Here is a 23,117-nt window from a genome sequence, read left to right as displayed (position 1 = left end):
CTCTCTCTCTGCCCCTCCCCTGCTCATGCTCTGTCTCTCTCTGTCTCAAAAATAAATACAAACATTAAAAATAAATAAATAAACATTAAAAAATAATATCAAAGTATGTCAATATTAGACTTATTTATGTATTGCAGAATTACTAGCTTTGTAAGAAATTGTAGTTGACTCAGAAGTTTTTAAAAATAGGTTTCTAATTTAAAGTATCACCTTTGATAAACACAAAAATCAGGAAATGTAGATGCTACTTAAAGTAAAAATAACTTACATTGAGATTACCATTCTATGAATTTTACCCTCCAGGAGTCCCGTAGACTTGTCTCAGGCAGCTTTGTAGTTCTGATCAGTTACAATTGTAAATTCATTATTGTGCTTATTTGATCAATGTCTGTCTCTCACACTGAACGATAGACCTCTGAGGGCAGTTTTGGATTACCTTTATATCCTCAGCATCAAATACAATGCTACATAATAGGCACTCAAAAAATTTTTGACTGAAAAAGATTAATGAACATATTAACACAGAATAATTTATATTACATTTCAATCATAGCATCTTCGCCATTTAAAATGCATGGTGCAAGTATTATTATTTATTACTCTGTAAATTAAAGAGAATAGATAATACAAATGATTTTTGTCCATAGAAAGGCAGACAAATTACCTCCAGTAGAAGGCAATTGATTATTGCTCTCTGTATAGATCAGTTTTGCATCTATTTGTAAATGTATTTTAACTTCCCATATTCCCACATGTATGTAGTTCTTTGAATTCTCTTTGTAACATTCTACTGTTTCCCTCACTAATTAATGCATTAAATAAAATATTTGGTCTCTAAAATGAACATTTTAGATTTGTGCGAGTCATGGTTTTATCTTCTTTTAGAAATATCCTTTAACATCTTAATAATACCTTAAAAACATCTTTAATAACGCTAATGGCTCACTCTACACAAAAAATATATTGAGAACGAACTACACGAAGAGCACTGTGCAAGGCTAAGCACATTAAACAAGTGCAGGAACTGAATATCTTCATAACACTTCTTTAAAGAATTTACTAGTCAAGCTGCAAAGAGCTTAGTAAAAGAAGTATTCATACATATTTTGCTTTTCATCATTCTTATTAGCTCATGTAACCACAAAGTACCAACACTGCATTCTATCATGGGGACCCAGCCCCCATTCCCTGGGATTTGCATGCTACAGAAATATTTTACACAGACCATCCATATGATTTTTTCCAACGGTTCTGGTTTTCAGTTAAATTCATTCTTTTCTGTTTCTCTTGTTGTTATTGTTTTGCTCTATTTTATATAGTTTTCATAACAGAAAAATTACTCATAGTTAGAAAAAGAGATAGTTCAAGCATTGGAATGCCAACTCCATACATGTTTCAAAGAGTGCAAAAGGTTGTATTTCAGGAGGGTACTAAAATTACATATGATTTTTTTTTTCAAACAAATGCCAAGAACTGTATCTGCTAATAAGTTTTGCCCAGCTTGGAAACCAAACTCAGCCACATAGTATGAGAATGCCAGATATACGACAATAAATATTTTTGGCATAGTTTCAAAGCTACATAATGCCAGACATAGGCATGTAAAAGTAATGGCAAGAACTACAAAGATTATAAAAGAAATAAAGTCACAGTTCGTAATTCATATGATTATGTTCAATAGCAGGCTTAGACAGCTTTTCACATAATAAGATCCACATGTAAAAGCATCAGCTTATTTTACTCAGAAAAAGATAACAAATATTAAAATGGCTTTTAAAAGTAAAATTTTGTTGAGAGCTTGTAAATGTATTTTTGCAAGCTAAAGGAGAGTAGCTTAAATTGGGTTTTTCTGTGTTTGTTTCTATTTAGATACCCAACCTCTGCTTCCCTTCTGTCACACAGAAAAATTAAGTAAAAAAAGAGAATGCAATCTCAAAGACTGGACCGACTTTTAAATATTGTCACTATAATCAGCGTATTAAAACTGGAGTTTAGGGAAAACGCCATTCCCCTAAAATTAAATTGTCCCTCGCATTTAGAGAAAGGATGAAGGAAATATAGTTGTCAGATGCTGAACCTGGATTTGACTACTGGGTACAGATTACGGGGAGCAGAGCCCAAGTGACTAAACTATTCCAGAGCAATCCCACTGCCACTCTACATCACAAGATGAAGCATATCTAAGGCTGGTTTTTAAGTGCAGATATTCTAGCAAACGTTGGGTGCTACTCGGGACATTTTATTTTAGACTCGGAGAAATCAAGCTAAATTGAGTTTGTGGTGCGTTTGATTTCCAGAGATAAAAGAAAGCACGCTTTTGTGTTTTCCTTCTGTTTAATTTATAGATTAGAAGTGGCCAGCCATCAGGGTGGGCTAATGAAAAGCAAGACCAAGGGGAAATGCTAGTGAAAGAAGGATGGAAGAAACTGTAGAATCTGAGATAAACTGTCAGTCCCTTGGGCAAGATAAGCCAGAACACCACAGTGCCAAGAGCAACCGTCTCGGGTTTCAGTTCTCAGTCACAAGCAACACTGCGAACTGAGGTTTATTTTCTAAAAAGGAATTTTATCAGGGTAGAAGATAATAATTTAGTAGGTGAGCCAAAAATAGTCACATTTTAAGATTTTATATTAAATACGTTAGAATATGTTTGTCAGTACTACAGGTCTGTATTGTGCTGAATTTGAATTTGGTTGTGTAAAATGTAAAAAACAAAATGCTTTTGTTTCTTTTCAACCCAGTATAGGTTGGATAATGTAGGATAAGTTATGTGGCATCTCTTCTCTAACAACTATCATGAAAAAAAAATAATGTTTTGCAAACACGTATTTTCCTCAGTTCCAAGTTTTGCATGAAATTTTTGAATACCTCTCTAACAACGCAGCGTTTACATCGAGTACATGTGCAAGGTATTGGCGGTGATAGACGATTTCGTTTCCATGTGGGTGAAAATGTTTGTTGCAAAAAGACACGTTCAGATTGAGTTCTATCTCCATTTACACACGGATCCCTTTAATGGATGTTGAGAGTTTTGATTTAGAACTTTTAATAGGCTCGTTTACATTTTGCAAATCTCTACCTTTGAAATAAAAATGCAGTGACCCACCCATCTGCAGACAATTAAGACCAGCAGCCAAGTATAAAAGGGTGGAGAACTTTTAATGGGTGTTTATAGATTGGAAGCACCGACCCCCTTTTAAATGAAAGAGGCCTAAGAAGAAATAGTAAGTGTTAAGGATAACCATGAAATTCATTTAACCCCCCAAGCAGAAGATCTGTTATCAAAGAATTGGCAGGACTCTATGCCTTCCAACTTAAGGTTCTTAGCTTAAGTACTTAGCAAAAGTACTCAGAAAAGAAATATCTTATTTAGAAGTGTCTTGATTATAATTTCTCAGCTGCTTTAAGGTCAAAACACAAGCCCACAGGAAGACCAACAGTAAGGTATGTGATATAAAAACAAATATTTCCATAAAATCTTTGCCCTAGCAAAAAGAGAAATTCTTGGTAGGTTCAAGGTGGGAATTTAGGGAATAGTATTTTTTTACAGGAAATACTGGTTAGGCGTTTTATATAGGGGGTTCTGCATTTGTGAAAGGATAATTTGCTCTAAAATATGTGGGCAACCAGCCTAAATTCTCTAATTGAGTAGTTTGCTCATAACCCCAGGCCATTAGGTGAATGTAAACTGTTACAGGCTTAGTAAGAAAATAGTCCCATTAGGATTTTTGTATTTGTATGTGGTTGTGGGCTAGAGTAACTGTTTCCAAAATCATGGATTAATGAAAGGCTCTTTTTTCTGAGTTTGCAAATACCAGCTTTGAAATGCTCAAACTCAAATTAAGGCAAAGATTCTTTCTTTCGTTGTTGTTTTGGTTTGGTGTGTTTTTTGTTTTGTTTTTTTTACAGTTAAAAAAATTTTACAAGATCCAATTTCAGCTATCAGTTCCATTGTTCGTTATCTAAGGAAAATTAGAGATACTTAACTGACTGGTTGTTAATAAAGGACAACAGCCATATCATCTTTGATACTGCTATTCAAATCCTTTGCTCATGTCCTAAAATTCCCCTCATTGGTCACTGCCAAGAAACTTGACACACAGAAAATGGGTATGACCTCTTGAAAATAAAGACGGGTGCAGAAATTCAAGAAATGTGTACATATGTTTCATTTGGTGCTTGTCCTGCGTAGAAGCTCGCATTTTTGTGAAGGAGAAGACAACTTTATGTGCCGTTTCTTGCATCCAATCTTGGGCTCCTCTCTCTTAATGCATCTCTTCAACTAAAGTCCGTTTTCTTTCCTGTTCCCCAATCCCCGTCACCGTGTTACCATCGCGCTGCTTCTTACAAAGCATAGTTTACTTGTATAGCCCAGAGCGGGGCAAGAAAGGACTATGTCATATTTCTTCAAATCAATAACTGTCGATGCAGAAGAAATACAGTCAGAGGAGGAAAAGATCTGACCGAACAGATCAGATCAATTTAATAGACATACTCAAAAGTAAGATAATTCATGTGTCTTTTGCATGTCTCCATAACCCCACTGGGTACTAATAAGGCTGGGGGGATGAGTATCACATCAAATCTTCTTTTAGAAACTGAGTTACATGAGAACTCTTCTTAGCAATCAAAGAAATAACAAAATCACAGTTACAGCCCAACGCCAATCTCTTACGCCACCTGGGGCAGCGCTTGGCGTTTTCATAGGCTGTCTAACTTTTTACTCTGTCAGGTTTCCTTTTTTCCGTTTTAAAATTTCCTATTTCAAAACACACCAGTACAGCCATACCATAAATATAACCTAAATAGTTTGGCTGGCAAATCAGAATAACGTGATATGGAAGGAAATGTCTTTTAAAAAAATTTTTTGAAGAAGATACTAAAGCAGAATTGTTCTGAAATGACTTGTGAGAAGTGAGATATTAAACTCACAGGCATAGGAGTGTGTGAAAAAAAGAAGGGATCTTAAGAGAGCCTTGCTTTACGGTGAAGGTAGGTTTAAATTCCATACCTTGAAAGAATGTACTAAAGATTTCCAGAATAGTTCGATAGTTTTGAAGAGCTTTCTTAAAAACTTTCTGTAAGATATAACAAAGAGATTGTATTTATTATCTTCTTTGGATTGAGACTGAAGCTATAATACTCGAATGATAAACTTTAGGCAAGTTGAGAGATGAGATTTGCTAAAAGGACTGATGATAAAAGAAATACGAATTGATCCTGGTAACAACCAAATGGAGAAAAAGAATTTCTCTTTGAAATTCTTCCCTTAATTTCTCACTGTCAAAAATAATAATACTATAGAGAGGAAAGGCAGTGATTCATCAGATTCTTTCACCTACCGCTTCCTAAAAAAGATTTTCTTTTATTTTTTGAAGTTATCTCTACTTAAACGGAGGGGATCGAACTCACAACCCCAAGGTCAAGAGCTGCACGCTCTACCACTGAGCCAGCCAGGTGCCCCTCACATACCACTTTCCCAATACTTTTAATACCAGCATAACTATGAATTGTGTTAAGAGCAAAATGAAAATAGGTGTTTTTGTGGAGAACAATCCCACTTGAAGTGACCAAAGGACACAGTAAAATGTCAATGATAGCTGAGACCTAAAAAAGAAAAATCCATAAATATACACATAAAATTAGAAGCTACCTGCCTGTAAAGATGCTTCAAGAGGATTCCTAGATGATCCCTCAGAAGAGATAGAGGTGGAATTTTTAAAGATACAGGTGAACTTCATTTTAAATAAATGTCCCATATCTCTTAGTTCCATCTGGTACATACAATGCCTTTAATAAACGTGTTTTGAATGAATGAGAAAGAAAGAAGAAAAGCAAGCCCGTTGAGACACAACATCTCTTCCGTGAGCAAGAAAATACTCTGTCTAAATGTTTGCTCTCTCAAGTTTACTAAAACATGGTGGAAAACAGGTTTCTGGTAGATAACTGTTGAAGTTGGGGTGGGGGGAAGATTTCATTATGGCATTCTCTCTTTGGTATACGTTTGATATTTTTCATAGCAAACATTTTAAAAATGAGGAAATGGACTCTACGTTTTAGAGACTAGATAAGTCGACATTTGCAAAATTCATATTTAGTAATCCAAACTTGGAGATCATTGTGGAATTTCTTCCCTAGGAAAGATTTGCCGGGGGGAAGGAATAACAACGTGGCATGTGCTCTGTCTAGTGACAGTGAAGCGAGAAGGCAGAACGAGGCAGAAAGGGAAGTGAGGAGGGAGGGGCAAGGCACCGTTTTAAGTGTGGCGGCTATTTTAACATTACAAGACTTTGTTCTTCTTGATGCTTCACCACCTCATTAACCTATGTGTCATTCTGAAGTATTTTGCCATGCTCTGATGATCAGAGACTCACTCGCTAACAACACAACGTTCTAAATGCGAGCTCGTCCCCGAGTCGTGGTGAATTAATTTTCAATTAGTTTTCATTAATGAACTTCATTTTTATGGGTCTGATTGCCGTCCCGGCTTCGAGAAATTCAGCAAGCACTTTGGTGGGGGGGGGGGGGGTAGGGAACAAGTTATGGAGTCAGGAATATCCTGGGTCCTTCCCGTGAGACCTTACTTCAATCATTGGCCAAAACAAACAAACAAACAAAATGCCTAAATTATACATCAGACATGTACCAAGAGAACCCACGAATCTTCTCGGAGGTCTTCAGAGGTAAGTTCTATTGCTAGCTGTGGCTGGTGTCTGCCTTGTACCCCAAAACCATGCTCAAGAAGGGAAAACATCAGGTGTAAGTAGAAAAAACTCTGGGTGCACCACTCTTTCTATGCTTTAGTTTCCTTTCATGGGAAAGGTTTATCCAGATTGTCCAGATCCAAATGACTATTATGAGTCCATAATAGTTGGCAAATAATTACAAATAAATTTAATACAGAGAGACAAACTACGTAGTAAAACCGATGTTCTTGGATTGTTAATGAAGGACTAGTAGCCTGGGTAACATGCCCGCAAACCAAAATCCCAGCAGCTTCTCAGGAAAAGTGTGATGCTCTTGGGCCAAAAGACAATAAGTTTCTATGCTCTTTCCATTTCCATTTTAAAAACCTGCAACTGAGAGCCGTGAGATACTCACCACCCACAGCCTAAGACTTTGCCTTTATAAAATTTAATGCACATTTTTCTTCCTTGTGATTTTTTCCATGAAAAACGAAGTTTGTTGAGAGCTTAATCCTTTGGTGTCAGCTCTCAAAGAGGCACATATTTTAAAGTACACTCTGACTGTAGAATTATAAAAAGGTATTTAATTCCATCTTACTTTACTTACTCAAAAGTAAATAAAGCTCAGGGCACCTGGCTGGCTCAGTCAGTAGAGCATGCAACTCTTGGTCTTGGGGTTGTGAGTTTGAGCCCCACGTGGGATGTAGAGATTACTTAAAAATAAAATTTTTATAAATAAATAAATAAATAAGGCGCACTTATTTCTTAGTTAATGGTGTTAATTCTTCCCTTCACACAGAAATGATTATTTCAGCTTTCTTTCAGTAGGCATTTATTGAGTGCTGATTGATTCATAACACTGAGATCTTCAAGATCATATCTAAAAAGCAAAACAAAACCAAAAAACTAGAAGATGGGGTCCTGTTCTGGTGAAATTATAAAGGAGGTGAATGACGAAAGAGGAACGCACGAAACCATAGAATAGCGACAAAACAGCAGATGGGTGCAACACAATTCAGTAGAAATTATAAGGGGACATGCCCAGGGCATGTACAATAAGGCAAATTATGATGGCCATAAACCTTAGCTGGTGTTTTATTGTCTTTATTTACTTTCTTCATCAGAAGCAGTTTCTCTGCATTGCTGATCACTTATTATGAAAACAAACTCAGATTTCAATTCTTTTTAAATGAGTGGTATCTTCTAAATGGAAGCATTTTCTGACAGTCAGTTCTTTGCCCACAGAGAGGTATAAAAATAAAATTGGGGATCTTCTGTGATGATAGAAAGACAATGACTTCCACAAAAATCAGCAGAAGCTAGAAACGTAAAAGACTTTATTATGTTCGTCACTTTTAAATACCTGGAACACCACGGTACAAATTAGAATCCAATCTGTAAAAAAGAAAAAGAATGATAGATAATAAAACTGCATTCTTCATGTACAGGAACAAAACTAATCCTCAAAAGAAGTAGGTGGCACATTAGTTGATACGATGAATTAAGGACAATTTGTCCAAGCGTTTAGAAATGTTTATTCTTGAATAAGCGTACGTGTTTTTAACAAAATACTGCCTAAGTAACTGATTATGAACTTAAGGTCTAGAGTCTGATGATGGTGTAGTAAAGAGAGGTCAGGTTTTACAGTCAGACAGACCTAAATAAATCCCATATCTGACATTTATGAACAGATTCCTGGACAAGTTTCTCAACTTCTCTGAGCCTCAGTTTCATTATTGGTAAAGTACAAATAATAATAATGCCTACATTAGAAGGATTTGGGTGAGGTTTAATTGGGATAACTCATATAAAAGGTTTTGCACGTGGTAAGCACCCAATAAAAATGAACTATTGCTATGATATATACTCGAGTAAACATTTGGAAGCAAGAAAGGCTCTAGGAGGATAGGGAGTTACTTTAAAAAGTTACCCCAGCGGGGTATATAAAATACTTTTATTAAAAACCACTAAAAAGTTTGGATATGTAACCAAATGAGAACGACGTGGCTTCCATTACTTAGACTACCAGGTGGTCGATTCAAAGCACTGATGACACGTTATCAGTTTCCAAATCTCAACTTCTGGCACAAAAATCGAGTATTTAGTATTATTTGCCTTCATAATTCCACAGAAACACCAGACTATTGGGTTCTAGCTTTTGTCCTAAACTCTCCTGAGTTAAAGTCAACAATAATATACATGTCCTGTGTCTTCCCGTGAGTAAAACATAAGTGGATATATGTGGTCTTATTAGGTCAGTTGGGAAAATAAAGTCCCCTGCAACCATGCACCTGTTTTCTACATGTTCTAATGTGCGAAATGTCAGCTTCCGTACAGGAACCGCTGTGAAACTAGGCTCGTAAGTACATTTTCCTAAACTCAACATAATAATGCTTTTTCTTACATGATACAGGTTTTTCCAAAACATTGAAGGACTTTTGCAGGATTCTCTAAGCGTAGTCATAATGTTCTTATAAGGTGGATGATTTTTATGACTCTAGTATTTTTTTTAGACATAGCCACACTGTAATAGCTGCAAGTCAAATAGTATTACCATAAAAAGGCAAGGAGAGAGAATTGAGTAAAATTATAATTCTGACTCTGCAAGATACTTTTAAAAATGAGCCATCTTACCTATGGTAAAATAATAGAATGGCATTGCCCCCATTTTACCCTTGTAAAATGTTAATTATTTTGTTTTCATATTTTTAGAATAGTAAGACATGTACATAGTTACCAAAGTTTTAAAGTTCAAAAGGATATGCTCCCCTCACTGATCTCCCAATTAAACTTTGTTCTTAAGTTGGGGGATCTATGCAGTCGTGCAGAATATAAATGTAATTTTACGTTGATTTTACCTAATATATCAACAATAGATGGTGGATAGATAGAATTTACATCTGCCTTAATAATATAGTATATATTATTATGTTATATATTGCATTTTATAATATTAGTTAATAATGTAGTATATTAAGGGGCGCCTGGGTGGCGCAGTCGGTTAAGCGTCCGACTTCAGCCAGGTCACGATCTCGCGGTCCGGGAGTTCGAGCCCCGCGTCGGGCTCTGGGCTGATGGCTCAGAGCCTGGAGCCTGTTTCCGATTCTGTGTCTCCCTCTCTCTCTGCCCCTCCCCCGTTCATGCTCTGTCTCTCTCTGTCCCAAAAATAAATAAACGTTGAAAAAAAAAAAAAATTAAAAAAAAAAAAAAATAATGTAGTATATTAAATCAGAAGTAAATTAACAAATAGAACGTAAGTTACTGCAAGTCTTTTGTGACTTTTAGCTTTGAAGAAAACCTCTAGCATGAAAGTCTATTGGACTGCAAAAAGACCATGAAGAAAAGCTATGAAAACCATTTCACTTAGGGTGCTATTTATATAAAGTCAAAGGAGAATCGCAGCACACACGGTAAGCTCCTATCTGGCCGGACCCAAATAACTAGAATTCTTTGTAGTCACAGGCAGTGATTACTCATGCTTCCATAGAGGGCCCTACGCCTCTGCAAGACGCGAGTGCCTTCTGAAGCACAAAGCAATTCAATCTTGACTTAGTCTTGATATTAAAGTCATCTTATTATATTCTATTTCCTTGAAATGTATGCCCCACAACTGAGAGTTTTATACGTGTGGCAATTGTTTTCTTACCCAGAGTATTACATTAATCATAATAGGTATTTCATTATCCTTCAATTCTTTAAAAAGAGGAGTTTCCTTTAAGTTTAACACGGATATAAGAGGACGCGTGGAGAGAAGGAAAGCTGATTTTTACCTCTGCAGCGTTATGAGTAAGATGTTTGTCCTTTGTCCCCACTCTTGACTGCATTATTATTAATATTGCTTTAGAGTATACTGAGCAATTTTATCCCTTTGTTATTGTTTTTCCAAATAATTACAGTGATGTGTTATCAAACATTCAGGTGTTTCTTAATAGATTTTGTTTCCAAAAACATAATATCTTGAATGCATATAAATGTATTTCAAATGATTAAAGTGCAGCTCTTAAGGTATTTTCTACAAGGAAAAATACTTGAAGTAAAAGCAAGTAATCGTGCTGAGATATCATAAATGCACATTGAACATGTATGGTACTCAGTTTTATAAGTAAACAATTTAATACTATTTACTGGGTTTTTTTACATAATTTCTTCAGAGCTAGTTACCTCCGTTTTTTTATATCCATTTTAATAATTATGTATTGTACATGGATTGAAAAACCACCTTAAAGTGTCTCTCCCTGAATCTAATTTGGAAGGTAAATTATTAACACAGAAAACTGTTTTTAGAGGTTCCTACTGAAAAATTTAAAAATGTTTTATGTGTGCTTTGCTTTGAGTTTTTAAAATGCTTCGAGCACACTATATTGTTCCATTATTAACTATTAAACTTTTTTATATTTATATGCACCAAAATTAAAACATTTCTGTTTTGACAGACAGAAACCAAAGGAAGCAAGGAAATGCACAATTAAACCAGAAAGATACTGTGTCATCCAGTACTCAGACACCACAGGGTATGTTAAGAGGGCCATTAAAACAGCATTCTGTTGTGTTACAATGACATATGGTAGGCTTCCAAAATTAACGGAGTATTTTGCTGCCTACTGGCTTGTATCACAGGCTTAATAGTCTGGGGTGGGAGGGGTGCGGTGGTGGGAGGGGGGGAGGTGTTTGGGGTTGGGTTTTTTTTGGCAGAGGGAGCACTTAAAATGTCTTCTGTGTTTTGATAAGTACTTTTGAGAGTTTGTGAAGCATTAATCTCTTTTAGATAAGTGATTCTGGTTAAGAAAACACTCAGAAATCTCATTTCTTTTGGGGTTTTTTTTCACAGTGCCCTCCTTTGCTCTATGCCTATTCACTCCTCCTTGTTGACTAGGGTAGACTCTCCGTTCTCCTCCTCTCAGCCAAACTGCATTTTTTGAAAGATGTTTTTTAAATATATAAGGGAAGGCATAAAGCTGTTTGGTTATGATATCGGTCGCTTGCACCTGATCTGGGTTGTGAGTTCCCCTTGACCTTTCACATATGAGGCAGCGTCTCCAATTTTGTTTAAGACACACAGGGTTAGCTCTGCCTCGGCACACCCCCGACACCCACAATGTAACTAGAGTCGCTCTCACTTAACTTCAGCTTTATACAATATTCAGTTTATGCCCTAGAATTTGTTCACTATATAAATCAGATTCCAGTACGTTTCCAAAATATGGAATGCATTTCTAAACCGCAGGGAAGAACATAGAATCTCATCCCAAACGTCGCATAGTCAGGTCACTATGTGGCCCTGGCTGTTTTCAAAATGAAATGAAGGTTTTCAGAGTCGTATAAACTCAACCTCAATGTCCCCGTATACACTTTCTAAATATTAATTAGGATACTCCGTGGCTTTTATAAACTGTGGTGGGGCCTCTTCTTCCAGACCCCCAACCACTGCCATCTGGGTCTAAGGCATCTACTGGCCACTTGTTCTAGCAGATATCAAATTTCTTTTTGAGGACGTTATATTTAGATTTCTGAAAGAGATGGCAGTAATACTTAGCTCTACGCCCCTGACTCACCCCCAAGGGGGTCAAAGGGCAGTATATATTTTGACGTCAGTTACTCCATCTCTTTTGTTTAGAAGGACCTCAGTTATGCAATCTTCAAGACACAAAAGGTAAAAGAGTTCTCCTGCACCCAGAATTGCTGACGCCACGCGATGAGAGATTCCAGCCCTGCTGAATTCCTTCTGCACATGGTGCCAACCCGACAAAGTACAGACACAAGTTCACCAGGCAAAGGATAGCCGGAGCGTTGTTAGTTGCTTTTAGTTGACTTTCTCCTTGTAGAGCCACAGCATGTTAAGAACATGGAGTTGAAGTGGCCTGGGTTCAAATTTCACACATTGCTAGCTGTATGATTTGGGGCAAGTTAATTAAGCTTCACTTTCTCCTCTATAGAGTTCATAACAGCATCTACTTCATACAGCTTCGGTGTCACATTGCATGTAAAGTCCCCAGCATGTCAGTGTTGGTTACTTCTAGTTCATTCATTCACTTAACTAACACTGAACACCTACTGCAAAGCATTTTATGGATGGAGAACTGGGGCACAAAAATCTTGGGCAGTTATCCAAAGTTATCGTTTAAATAACAGTGAGACACAGATGTCCTGATGTCAGTTTTTAGCTCACTGGGCTAAGCTGGCTCTCTTAATGGGATATTAAAAACCCAACCTAGATTTGGGAAACGGCCAGGGGCCTCTCTAAAAATGCAACATTTTAATGAAAAGACAATTCCTTGTTTTGGTTTTGTGCAGGGTGTAATGATTTCAAACACGTCTATAAAGTTTTCATAAGCAGAACAGAAGAAGACTGAAACATAACGATGACCCACTAAAAAGTGCCAACGGATCATTAAGCCATGCAAAAATCCATCTCGTGCTTTACCTGTGTCTCGAACAATCCAGAAAACATGCCTTGTTATAAAGTAAGGGCCCATGATTTTTTATTTCTTAAATTGTACGTATTGTCTTTATTTCTTCATATAATGCGATTCTTCATAACTTTTAATCAGTACTATTTATAATATAGAAATAGTAAGGGCAAACAATGGGTGAAAGGCAGAAAGATAGTGTCCTTTGAATCAATGATTTATTTTCCCAAATGAACGCTTACCCTCAGAGATTGCTTAATAAAGTGAAGTTATTACACTAAATAGATTAGCCCACATCCATCCTGCCAAATGCTGATTTCAGATTCCCTATGGAACAAATATTCCTTAAATCTTTAATTTCTGTATCAGTATACTGAACTGAAAATTTCAGGCTCTGTAAATTCAAGTAACTTAAAACTGGATAAAAGACTATGAAATAAAATTAAATATAGTTCTTCACATATTCTAGCAGGAACCTAAACATATGATACGTTGGTTGTTTCTGCACAACAATGCAAAAATATGTTTATTTTAAAAAGTAATAAAATCAGGGGCACCTGGCTGGCTCTGTCAGTGGAACACGCGACTCTTGATCTTGGGGTTGTAAGTTCGAGCCCCATGGTGGGTGTAGAGATTACTTCCACATAAAATCTTTTTTAAAAAAAAGTGATGAAATCAATAACCAGTTAGTATGCTCACTAAAACACGCCAGAGCTTGGGGCACCTGGGTGGCGCAGTCGGTTAAGCGTCCGACTTCAGCCAGGTCACGATCTCGCGGTCCGTGAGTTCGAGCCCCGCGTCGGGCTCTGGGCTGATGGCTCAGAGCCTGGAGCCTGCTTCCGACTCTGTGTCTCCCTCTCTCTCTGCCCCTCCCCCGTTCATGCTCTGTCTCTCTCTGTCCCAAAAATAAATAAACGTTGAAAAAAAAAAATTTAAAAAAAAAATTAAAAAAAAATTAAAAAAAAATTTTTTTTCAACGTTTATTTATTTTTTTTAATTTTTTTTTAATTTTTTTTTAAATTTTTTTTAATTTTTTTTTTAATTTTTTTTTTTAAATTTTTTTTTTTCAACGTTTATTTATTTTTGGGACAGAGAGAGACAGAGCATGAACGGGGGAGGGGCAGAGAGAGAGGGAGACACAGAATCGGAAACAGGCTCCAGGCTCTGAGCCATCAGCCCAGAGCCCGACGCGGGGCTCGAACTCACGGACCGCGAGATCGTGACCTGGCTGAAGTCGGACGCTTAACCGACTGCGCCACCCAGGCGCCCCAAAAAAAATTTTTTTAATAAAAAAAAAAAACACTTCAGAGCCAATCCGACGAGACAATGAGACTTTTTTTCCCACCAAAAGCACACAAAGTAATTACATTAAGGCTGTCCAAATAATTTGACCAAATTTAATGAATGCTCTACAGGTGGATTTTCCGAACATCTTTAACCAGAATGCTTAGGTTGATGAGATAGACTATACCCACATTTCATGACATAAATATTTCAAAGTGATAAACTTGATTCTTCTTAAATCCCTCTATTTGAAAACTGTGCCAAAATTAATACGAAAATAAATTTTGAAACAACCAGGAATCAAAATGTGTATTTTGAATGACAGCAGTTCTACTGGCTTATAATCATTTCTTTAGCCCATATAAAAACCTCTTTATAGCTTCGGTTCCATGATTGTGCATTTCTGATGCAGATAATTTATTATAAGAAAAGCAAGATCGTCCTGGTCTGTGTTTAAGTGCATTTTTTAAATTTTGCTCTGCTGTGAGATATAACCTTGGTAATATAAAAAAAGTGGGAATGCATATTTTTACAAATGACAAGACTTTTTATGCAAAACTAGCATTTGACAGTGTCATTTACAATAACAGTGAGTCTTTTAATCCATGTAATTCCTGGAGTAGCTACTCTGTTGTGCACCGGACTTATCAGTTTTAGGTCACATTGTTACCACAGCTCTGAGCTTAGTATTCACTTTTATGTTCCCTCTCCCCAGGCACAAGAGTAATTTTGAAACTGATCAAAGTAAGATTTCTCCTTATTGAATAGAAGTTGAGATGAATCCATTCATTCATTTCACACATTTTCACAGAATGCCTGTTATGTGCCATCTAGGGACCTGTGTGGAGAAATACTCACGGTCCCTGCTCTCACATGGCTGACAGTTTAGTGGAGAGACCAAGAACAAGTAAGTGTATAATTTAAAGGTGATAAGTGTCGTGAAGGAAAATTGTAGGGTACTTTGAGCTAGAACAGGAAGGCTCTAATTTAGTCAGGGAGATCAGGGAAACCCTCCCTGCTAGTGGCAGCCGTCTCTCTACGAGGACAAAAGCCAGCTTGAAAATAAAGCCAACATACAGGAGAGAGAAGAACCCAGATAATCACAGTGAAATGAAGCCCTGATGGGACTGTGAATTAAGGACTAAACCCCTGGTCCACCTAACTTGGGTTTTTTGTTAATGACCACAAAAGCATTCTGTTACAGGCAAAGAAGATAGAAAGAAGAGATAGAAAGAAGAGAAAATAGCCTACGTGAAAACCCTAATGCAGGAAAGAAGGTGATACAATGTTAAACACTTCTTATTTCCAACGTAGATCCATTCCTTTGCCCCCTAAGGACACAAATCTATGCTTATACTGTTCTCTCTGCCTCTAGTACTTTTTCACACCTACAATCTGCCTATCAAATCCTACTCATCCTTCAAAGTTGTATTTGAGTGCCTCCTCCTTCTCCACAAAATCTTCTCTAACCATTTTTACCCATAACGATACCCTTTCTCCTTACTGATCCTAGCTAACGTTTTTCTAAATTGAATTTCAGCATCTGCTGTATTGCTTAACCTCCCCCTCCAACCTATTCTCCAGTGCACTTTTGCACTTGCTTGCCTTTGCCCAGCGTATTTCATATTCACTTGACCTTGAGTGAACCTTCTCCTACACAACCTATTGAAATCCTACATATCCTTCAGACATCTATAATGCCACCTTTCTTGGAAAGCTTGCTCTAACCCCCTCGTAGGACACGAGCATTATCTGTTTCTCCCGCAGGATTGTCCTTCATTGAATACAGAGACCATCTTTTATTCAACTTTGAGTTCTGAATGCAATACTACAACAGAGTGGACACTAGAGACAAATTTTTACTGAATGAATAAGTGGATGAATGGATGGATGGATGGATGGATGAATAGATGGAAAGATTCCTCTAAAACATATTTTGTATGCATGGAAGTTCTTAGAAAAAGGAACCATATCTAATTTTTAATCCTCTGAGTACATAGAATACACATGCATATTGCAAAAACTAAATATAAATATTTATTGAATAGAATTTAGAATAATCAGAAATATGGGAATTTAAGCAAATCTGTTTGATGTTTTTCTTTCTTGCATTGCTTTGTTTTGTTTTGTTTTTTTGTTTTAACTGGAAGCTATAGAATGTCATGTAGCCACATTTACTTTAATGCCAAGAGTTAAGCACATTCTTTGCTAATGACAGAAATCATCAGAGCCATTACTAAAGTCACTGATGCTCTTTAAAAGGGGTCTATGCTTGGAAGACACTGATCTATATATGTGTATCCTATTTAAAATAAATTTGCTTCCTTTGAATCTAAAGAAGAAAGAAAGAAAGAAAGAAAGAAACAAAGAAAGAAAGAAAGAAGAAAGCCACTGATGTACAAGGATAGGAAGCTAATAGAAATGAGAAGTGTTGTTCATGTGGTTAAGCGCTAAATTTTGGTGAATTGCATTTGAATAGAAACAGCTTCAGCTATAAATACTGGACTAAAAGAACTAAAGACCAATGTTTACTTCTTCCTATGAAATGCTCTTTTGAATGGGCCAATTGACTTTTACAGTGAGAATGTCTTTCAGTGGATCAAACTGGACACTTTACAGCTTTGTCACTTTCTTTAAAGTAAATGCCTCAAATCTTCAAGTTAGGTTAAGATTTTTGGTACTACTCATGCAGTGTTTGATGGGAATGTAACTGTTACAGATTTTTGGAATGACAATTTGACATTTTCTATCAAAATGTAAAATATGCATAACCTTTGACCCCACTGAATCTCTTAGGACCCCGTCCCAAATAAAAAAGCTCACACTAGACCATGAAGAGATACTTTTGAATTTTTGAAAATGTCTGTAATATAGTTATTTATGTATTTTTTTATTTTTAAGTGATGTCTACACCCAATGTGGAGTTCAAATTTACAACCCTGAGATCAAGAGTTGCACGCTCTACTGACTGAGCCAGCCGGGTGCCCCACAAGGAGTTTTTAAAATACAGGCATATCTCATTTTATTATGCTTTACTTTTTTGCCCTTCACGAATTTGTGGTTTTTTTACAAATTGAAGTTTTGTGGCAACCCTGCATTCAGCAAATCTATTGGTGCCATTTTTCCAAGAGCATTTGCTCACTTTGTGTCACAAGCATTTGCTCACAAAATGTGTCACATTTTGGTAGTTCTAGCAATATTTCAAACTTTTCCATTATTATTATATTTATTACGGTGATCTGTGATCAGGGATCCTTGATGTGACTACTGCAATTGTTTTGGGGTGCCACGAACCACACCCATATAAGGCAGTGAACCAAATCAATAAAAGTTTGGTGTATTTGACTGTTCCACTGACCAACCATTCCCCACTCTCTCTCCCTCTCCTCAAGCCTTCCTATTCCCTGGGACAAAACAATGTTGAAATTAGGCCAATTAATAACCCTACAGTGGTTTCCAAGTGTTCAAATGAAAGGACAAATCATACATCTCTCACTTTAAATCAAAAGCTAGAGAGCCACCTGGGTGGCTAATCAGACTCTTGATTTAGGCTCAAAGTCATGATCTCGTGGTTCGTGGGTTTGAGCCCTGTGTTGGGCTCCGTGCTGACACTGGAGAACCTGCTTGGGATTCTGCCTCTCCTTCTTGAAAATGTCTGTAATATAGTTATTTATGTATTTACTTATTTATTTATTTCTTATAATCTCTGCCCCTCCCCCACTTGCGTGCTTGCTCTTTCTCTAAATAAATAAATAAATAAATAGCTAGACATTATTAAGCTTAGTGATGAAGGCATGTCAAAAGCTGACCTAGGCTGAAAGCTAAGCCTCTTGTGCCACAACTGTTCGCCAAGTTGTGGACGCAAAGGAGAAGTCCTTGAAGGAAGTTAAAAGTGCACGGTGAACACACAAATGATAAAGTGAAACAGCCTTATTGCTGATATGGAGAAGGTTTTAGTGGTCTGGATAGAAGATCGAACCAGCCATGACATTCCCTTAAGCCAAAGCCCAATCCAGAGCAAGGCCCTAATGCTCTTCCATTCTGTGAAGGCTGAGAGAGGGGAGGAAGCTGCAGAAGAAAAGTTGGAAGCTAACAGAGGTGGGTTCATGAGCTTTGAGGAAAGAAGCTGCCTTTGTAACATAAAAGTACAAGGAGAAGCAGTGACCGCTGATGTGAAAGCTGCAGCAAGTTATCCAGAAGACCCAGCTAAGATCATGAATGAAGGTGCCTACACTAAACAAGAGATCCTCGGTGTAGATGAAACAGCCTTAGATTGGAAGAAAAGGCCATCTAAGACTTTCATAGCTACAGAGGAGAAGTCAAGGCCTGGTTTCAAAGCCTCAAAGGACAGGCTGACTCTTTGTTAGGGCCTAAGGTAGCTGGTGACTTTACGTTGAAGCCAGTGCTCACTGACCATTCCAAAAATCCCAGAGCCCTTAAGAATTATGCTCAATCAACTCTGCCTGTGCCTAATGGAACAACAAAGCCTATGGATGACAGCACATCTGTTTACAACATGGCTTACTGATTATTTTCAGCCCACTGTTCAGACCTAGTGCTCAGAAAAAAAGATTCCCTTCAAAATATGACTGCACATGGGCAATGCACCTGGTCGCCCAAGAGCTCTGATGGAGACGTACAATGAGATTAATGTTGTTTCCATGCCTGCTAACACAGCATCCATTCTGCAGCCCAGGGATCAAGGAGTAATTTTGACTTTCAAGTCTTATTATTTAAGATATACATTTTATAGGTTACAGCTGCCATAGACAGTGATTCCTCTGATGAATCTGGGCAAAGTAAATTGAAAACCTTGTGGAAAGGATTTATCATTCTACATGCCATTAAGAACACTCGTGATTCATGGGAGGAGGTCAAAATATTAACATTAACAAGAGTTTGGAAGAAGTAATTCCAGCCTTCGTGAACAACTTTAAGGGGTTCAAGACTTCAGTGAAGAAAGTAGCTGCAGATGTGGTCGAAATAACGAGAAAACTAGTATTAGAAGTGGAACGTGGGGGAACCTGACTAGCTCAGGTGGTAGAGCATGCAACTCTTGTTCTTGGGGTTATAGGTTCGAACCCCACACTGGGTGTAGAGATTACTTAAAAACAAAATCTTTAGGGGCGCCTGGGTGGCTCAGTCGGTTAAGCGGCCGACTTCAGCTCAGGTCACGATCTCACGGTCCGTGAGTTCGAGCCCCGTGTGGGGCTCTGGGCTGATGGCTCAGAGCCTGGAGCCTGCTTCGGATTCTGTGTCTCCCTCTCTCTCTGCCCCTCCCCCGTTCATGCTCTGTCTCTCTCTGTCTCAAAAATAAATAAAACGTTAAAAAAAAATTTTTTTTGAAAAACAAAAAAAAACAAAATCTTTAAAAAAAGGAATAAGTGGAGCCTAAAGATGTGACAGAATTGTTGCAATCTCATGATAAAACTTAAACAGATGAGGAATTGCTCTTATGGATGAGAAAAGAAAGCGGTTTCTTGAGATGGAAGCTACTCCGGGTGAAGATGCCATAAAGATGATGGAAATGACAACAAAGGATTTGGAATATTATATAAACTTAGTTGATAAAGCAGCAGCAGAGTTTGAGAGGATTGACTCGAATTTTGAAAGAAATTCTACTGCAGGCAAAGTGCTATCAAGCAGCATCACGTGCTACAGAGAAATCATTCACAAAAGAAAGAGTCAATCAATGGAGGAAACTTCATTGTTTTCTTTTTCTAAGTGCCACAGCCGCCCCAACCTTCAGCAACCAGCACCTTGATCTCGGCTCAGATCATGATCTCGCGGTTTGTGAGATCAAACCCTGCATGGGGCATTGAGACAAGACCCCCCACCACCAGCAAAAAGATTACAATTCACTAAAAGTTCAAGTGATGGTATTTTTAGCAACAAAATATTTTTAATTAAGGTACGTACATTATTTTTTAGACATAATGCTATTTCATACTTGCTAGACTACAGTATAGTGTAAAATGTGTAAGTTTTATATGCATTAGGAAACACAAAAATTCATTTGACTCACTTTATTGCAATATTCCCTCTATGGCAATAATCTGGAACTGAGCCCTCAATCTCTCTGAGATTTTTTAAAAATCCTTTTTTTTTTTAAATTTTTTTTTTAACGTTTATTTATTTTTGGGACAGAGAGAGACAGAGCATGAACGGGGGAGGGGCAGAGAGAGAGGGAGACACAGAATCGGAAGCAGGCTCCAGGCTCCGAGCCATCAGCCCAGAGCCCGACGCGGGGCTCGAACTCACGGACCGCGAGATCGTGACCTGAGGGGAAGTCGGACGCTTAACCGACTGAGCCACCAGGCGCCCCTAAAAATCCTTTTTTAAAGAATTTATTTATTTTTAGGTTTATTTGGAGAGTGAGAGTGTGTGTAGGGGAAGGGCAGAGAGACAGGGAGAGAGAATCCCAAGCAGGCTCCGTGCTGTCAGTGTGGAGCAGGACATGGGGCTTGATCTCATGAACTTTGAGATCATGACCTGAGCTGAAACCAAGAGTTGGACATTTAACCAACTGAGCTCTCCAAGCACCCCAATAGTTTATTTATTTTCAAAAATTTTTAATGTTTATTTATTATTAATAGAGAGAGAGCATGAGTGGAGGAGGGGCAGAGGGAGAGAGGGAGACAGAGGATCTGAAGCGAGCTCTGCACTGACAGCAGCAAGGCAAATGTGGGGCTCGAATTCACAAACCATGAGATCATGACCTGAGCCAAAGTTGGATGCTCAAATGACTGAGTCACCCAGGGGCCTCTTCTTTATATATTTGGGGAGAGAGAGAGAGGAGCAGAGAGACAGGGAGAGAGAGAGAGAGAGAGAGAGAGAGAGAGAGAGAATCCCACGCAGGCTCCACACTGCCAGTGTGAAGCCAGATGTGGTGCTCGAACTCATGAATTGTGAGATCACGACCTGAGCTAAGTCGGACACTTAAATGACTGAGCCACCCAGGCACCCCTTAAGATTTTATTTTTCAGTAATCTCTACACCAGTTGTGGGGCTCGAACTTACAACCCCAAGATCAAGAGGTGTGTGCTCTACCGACTGAGCCAGCCAGGTACCCCCAGAGTTCCACGTCTGCTTAGGATCTAGAAAGCTTCAAGAGAACATTGTTCCAGGGGCGCCTGGGTGGCTCGGTCGGTTAAGTGTCCGACTTCGGCTCAGTTCATGATCTCACGGTCCGTGAGTTCGAGCTCCGCATCAGGCTCTGTGCTGACAGCTCAGAGCCTGGAGCCTGTTTCAGATTCTGTGTCTCCCTCTCTCTCTGCCCCTCCCCTGTTCATGCTCTGTCTCTCTCTGTCTCAAAAATAAATAAACGTTTTTAAAAAATTGGAAAAAAAAAGAGAACATTGTTCCCATCCTAAGAACAAGAAAAACAGAAAATCTACAAAATCATAATATTTCTTGAATCCATTAGAAACCTGAGTACACAAGGCAACTAAGTGAATTAAATTCCAAAGAGTGGCAAACCCCTCCAAGAAAAAAGCGAACACATGAATTTTTACCTTTGTTACAGCATGGCAGTAAGGAATGGCCACCATTAAGGTAGGGAAGAAGAAAACAGCTAAACTTTCAACCAATTCTTAAAGACTGAATGTGCGCTATTTCAGTTTAGAAAAAAAAGGGAATCACAGACTTTTACAAGGAACATTGCACCTATTTCCAAGCTGTTATCCACCAGATTATCACAAGGGAGATTGGGGGAAGGGCAAGGGATAAGAGAGAATCCCCTTTCAGGGCTCAAGCATGCAAGTAATGATCAGGTACCACTGGGGGAGAGGTATGAAATATAGCCCACTTCCCCCAAAACCCTCTCTCATAGGAAGCAAAAGCTTTGAGCATCTGAGGAGCAGGAGAAGGTAGCAAAGCCCCCCAATTAGGGACTCGGTTATGGAAGGGGTAGAAACAAAAGCCCCTTGCCCTAGGGGAGGGCTAAGAGAAGCTACTGTAATCTTGCAGTAATACAAAGTGGGGGTCCTGGCCAGATAGGGAAGAAACAGGAAACTTTCATCTGCTCAAGACTCAGTATACATGTCCTTGAGATGCATCCATAACTTGTATACGTTTTGAAGAATTAACTTACTGGGGCACCTGGGTGGCTCACTCGGTTAAGTTCAACTCTTGATCTTGGCTCAGATCATGATCTCATGGTCTGTGAGATCAAACCCTGCATGGGGCTCTGTGCTGAGAGCACAGAGCCTGCTTGGGATTCTCTCTCTCCCTCTATCTCTCTGTCCTTCCTCTGTTCATTCTCTCTCTCTCTCTCTCTCTCTCTCAAAATAAATAAATAAACTTTAAAAAAAAGAATTAAATTACTAAAATTATCTCTTTCGGGGTGCCTGGCTGGCTTAGTTGGTACAGTTTTCAACTCTTGATCCTGGGGTTGTGAGTTCAAGCCCCAGGTTGGAGATTTTTTAAAAATAAAATATTTTAAAAATAATAATAATAAAATTATCTCTTCTATTAAGGGCCATTTTTAGCTACTTGAAATTAGCAGATGGTGGTGGAAAATTTTGCAAATAGTCGGAAACAGCTGGTTTCCTAGCTTATCCTCCCAGACAGGCCATTCCTCCAGTTATTGGCAGATCTGAGACTGAAACCCAGGCCTCCTGCCTCACCCTGTCATTATAAAGGAGACAAGCTAAGTATATTTTAAAAATCAAGTAACTGTGCTCATCCCTATATCATACTTAAAGACCTCTAAAATATGGGAAAATGCCATAGTGAAGGC

The 23,117-nt window shown here is 38.1% G+C and overlaps 1 pseudogene; it reads left to right on the top strand.

The window, feature by feature from the left end:
- Positions 1–6,640: 6,640 nt before the first annotated feature.
- On the top strand, positions 6,641–21,913 carry LOC124514190 (tigger transposable element-derived protein 1-like; annotated as a pseudogene).
- The last annotated feature ends 1,204 nt before the right edge of the window (positions 21,914–23,117 follow it).

The sequence above is a fragment of the Lynx rufus genome, unplaced genomic scaffold (genome assembly GCF_022079265.1).
Source record: "Lynx rufus isolate CCGP_SWC_20201006 ecotype Redwood Valley unplaced genomic scaffold, mLynRuf1.p SCAF_2, whole genome shotgun sequence".
NCBI lineage: Eukaryota > Metazoa > Chordata > Mammalia > Carnivora > Felidae > Lynx > Lynx rufus.
This window is presented reverse-complemented; position numbering and strand designations above follow the sequence as displayed.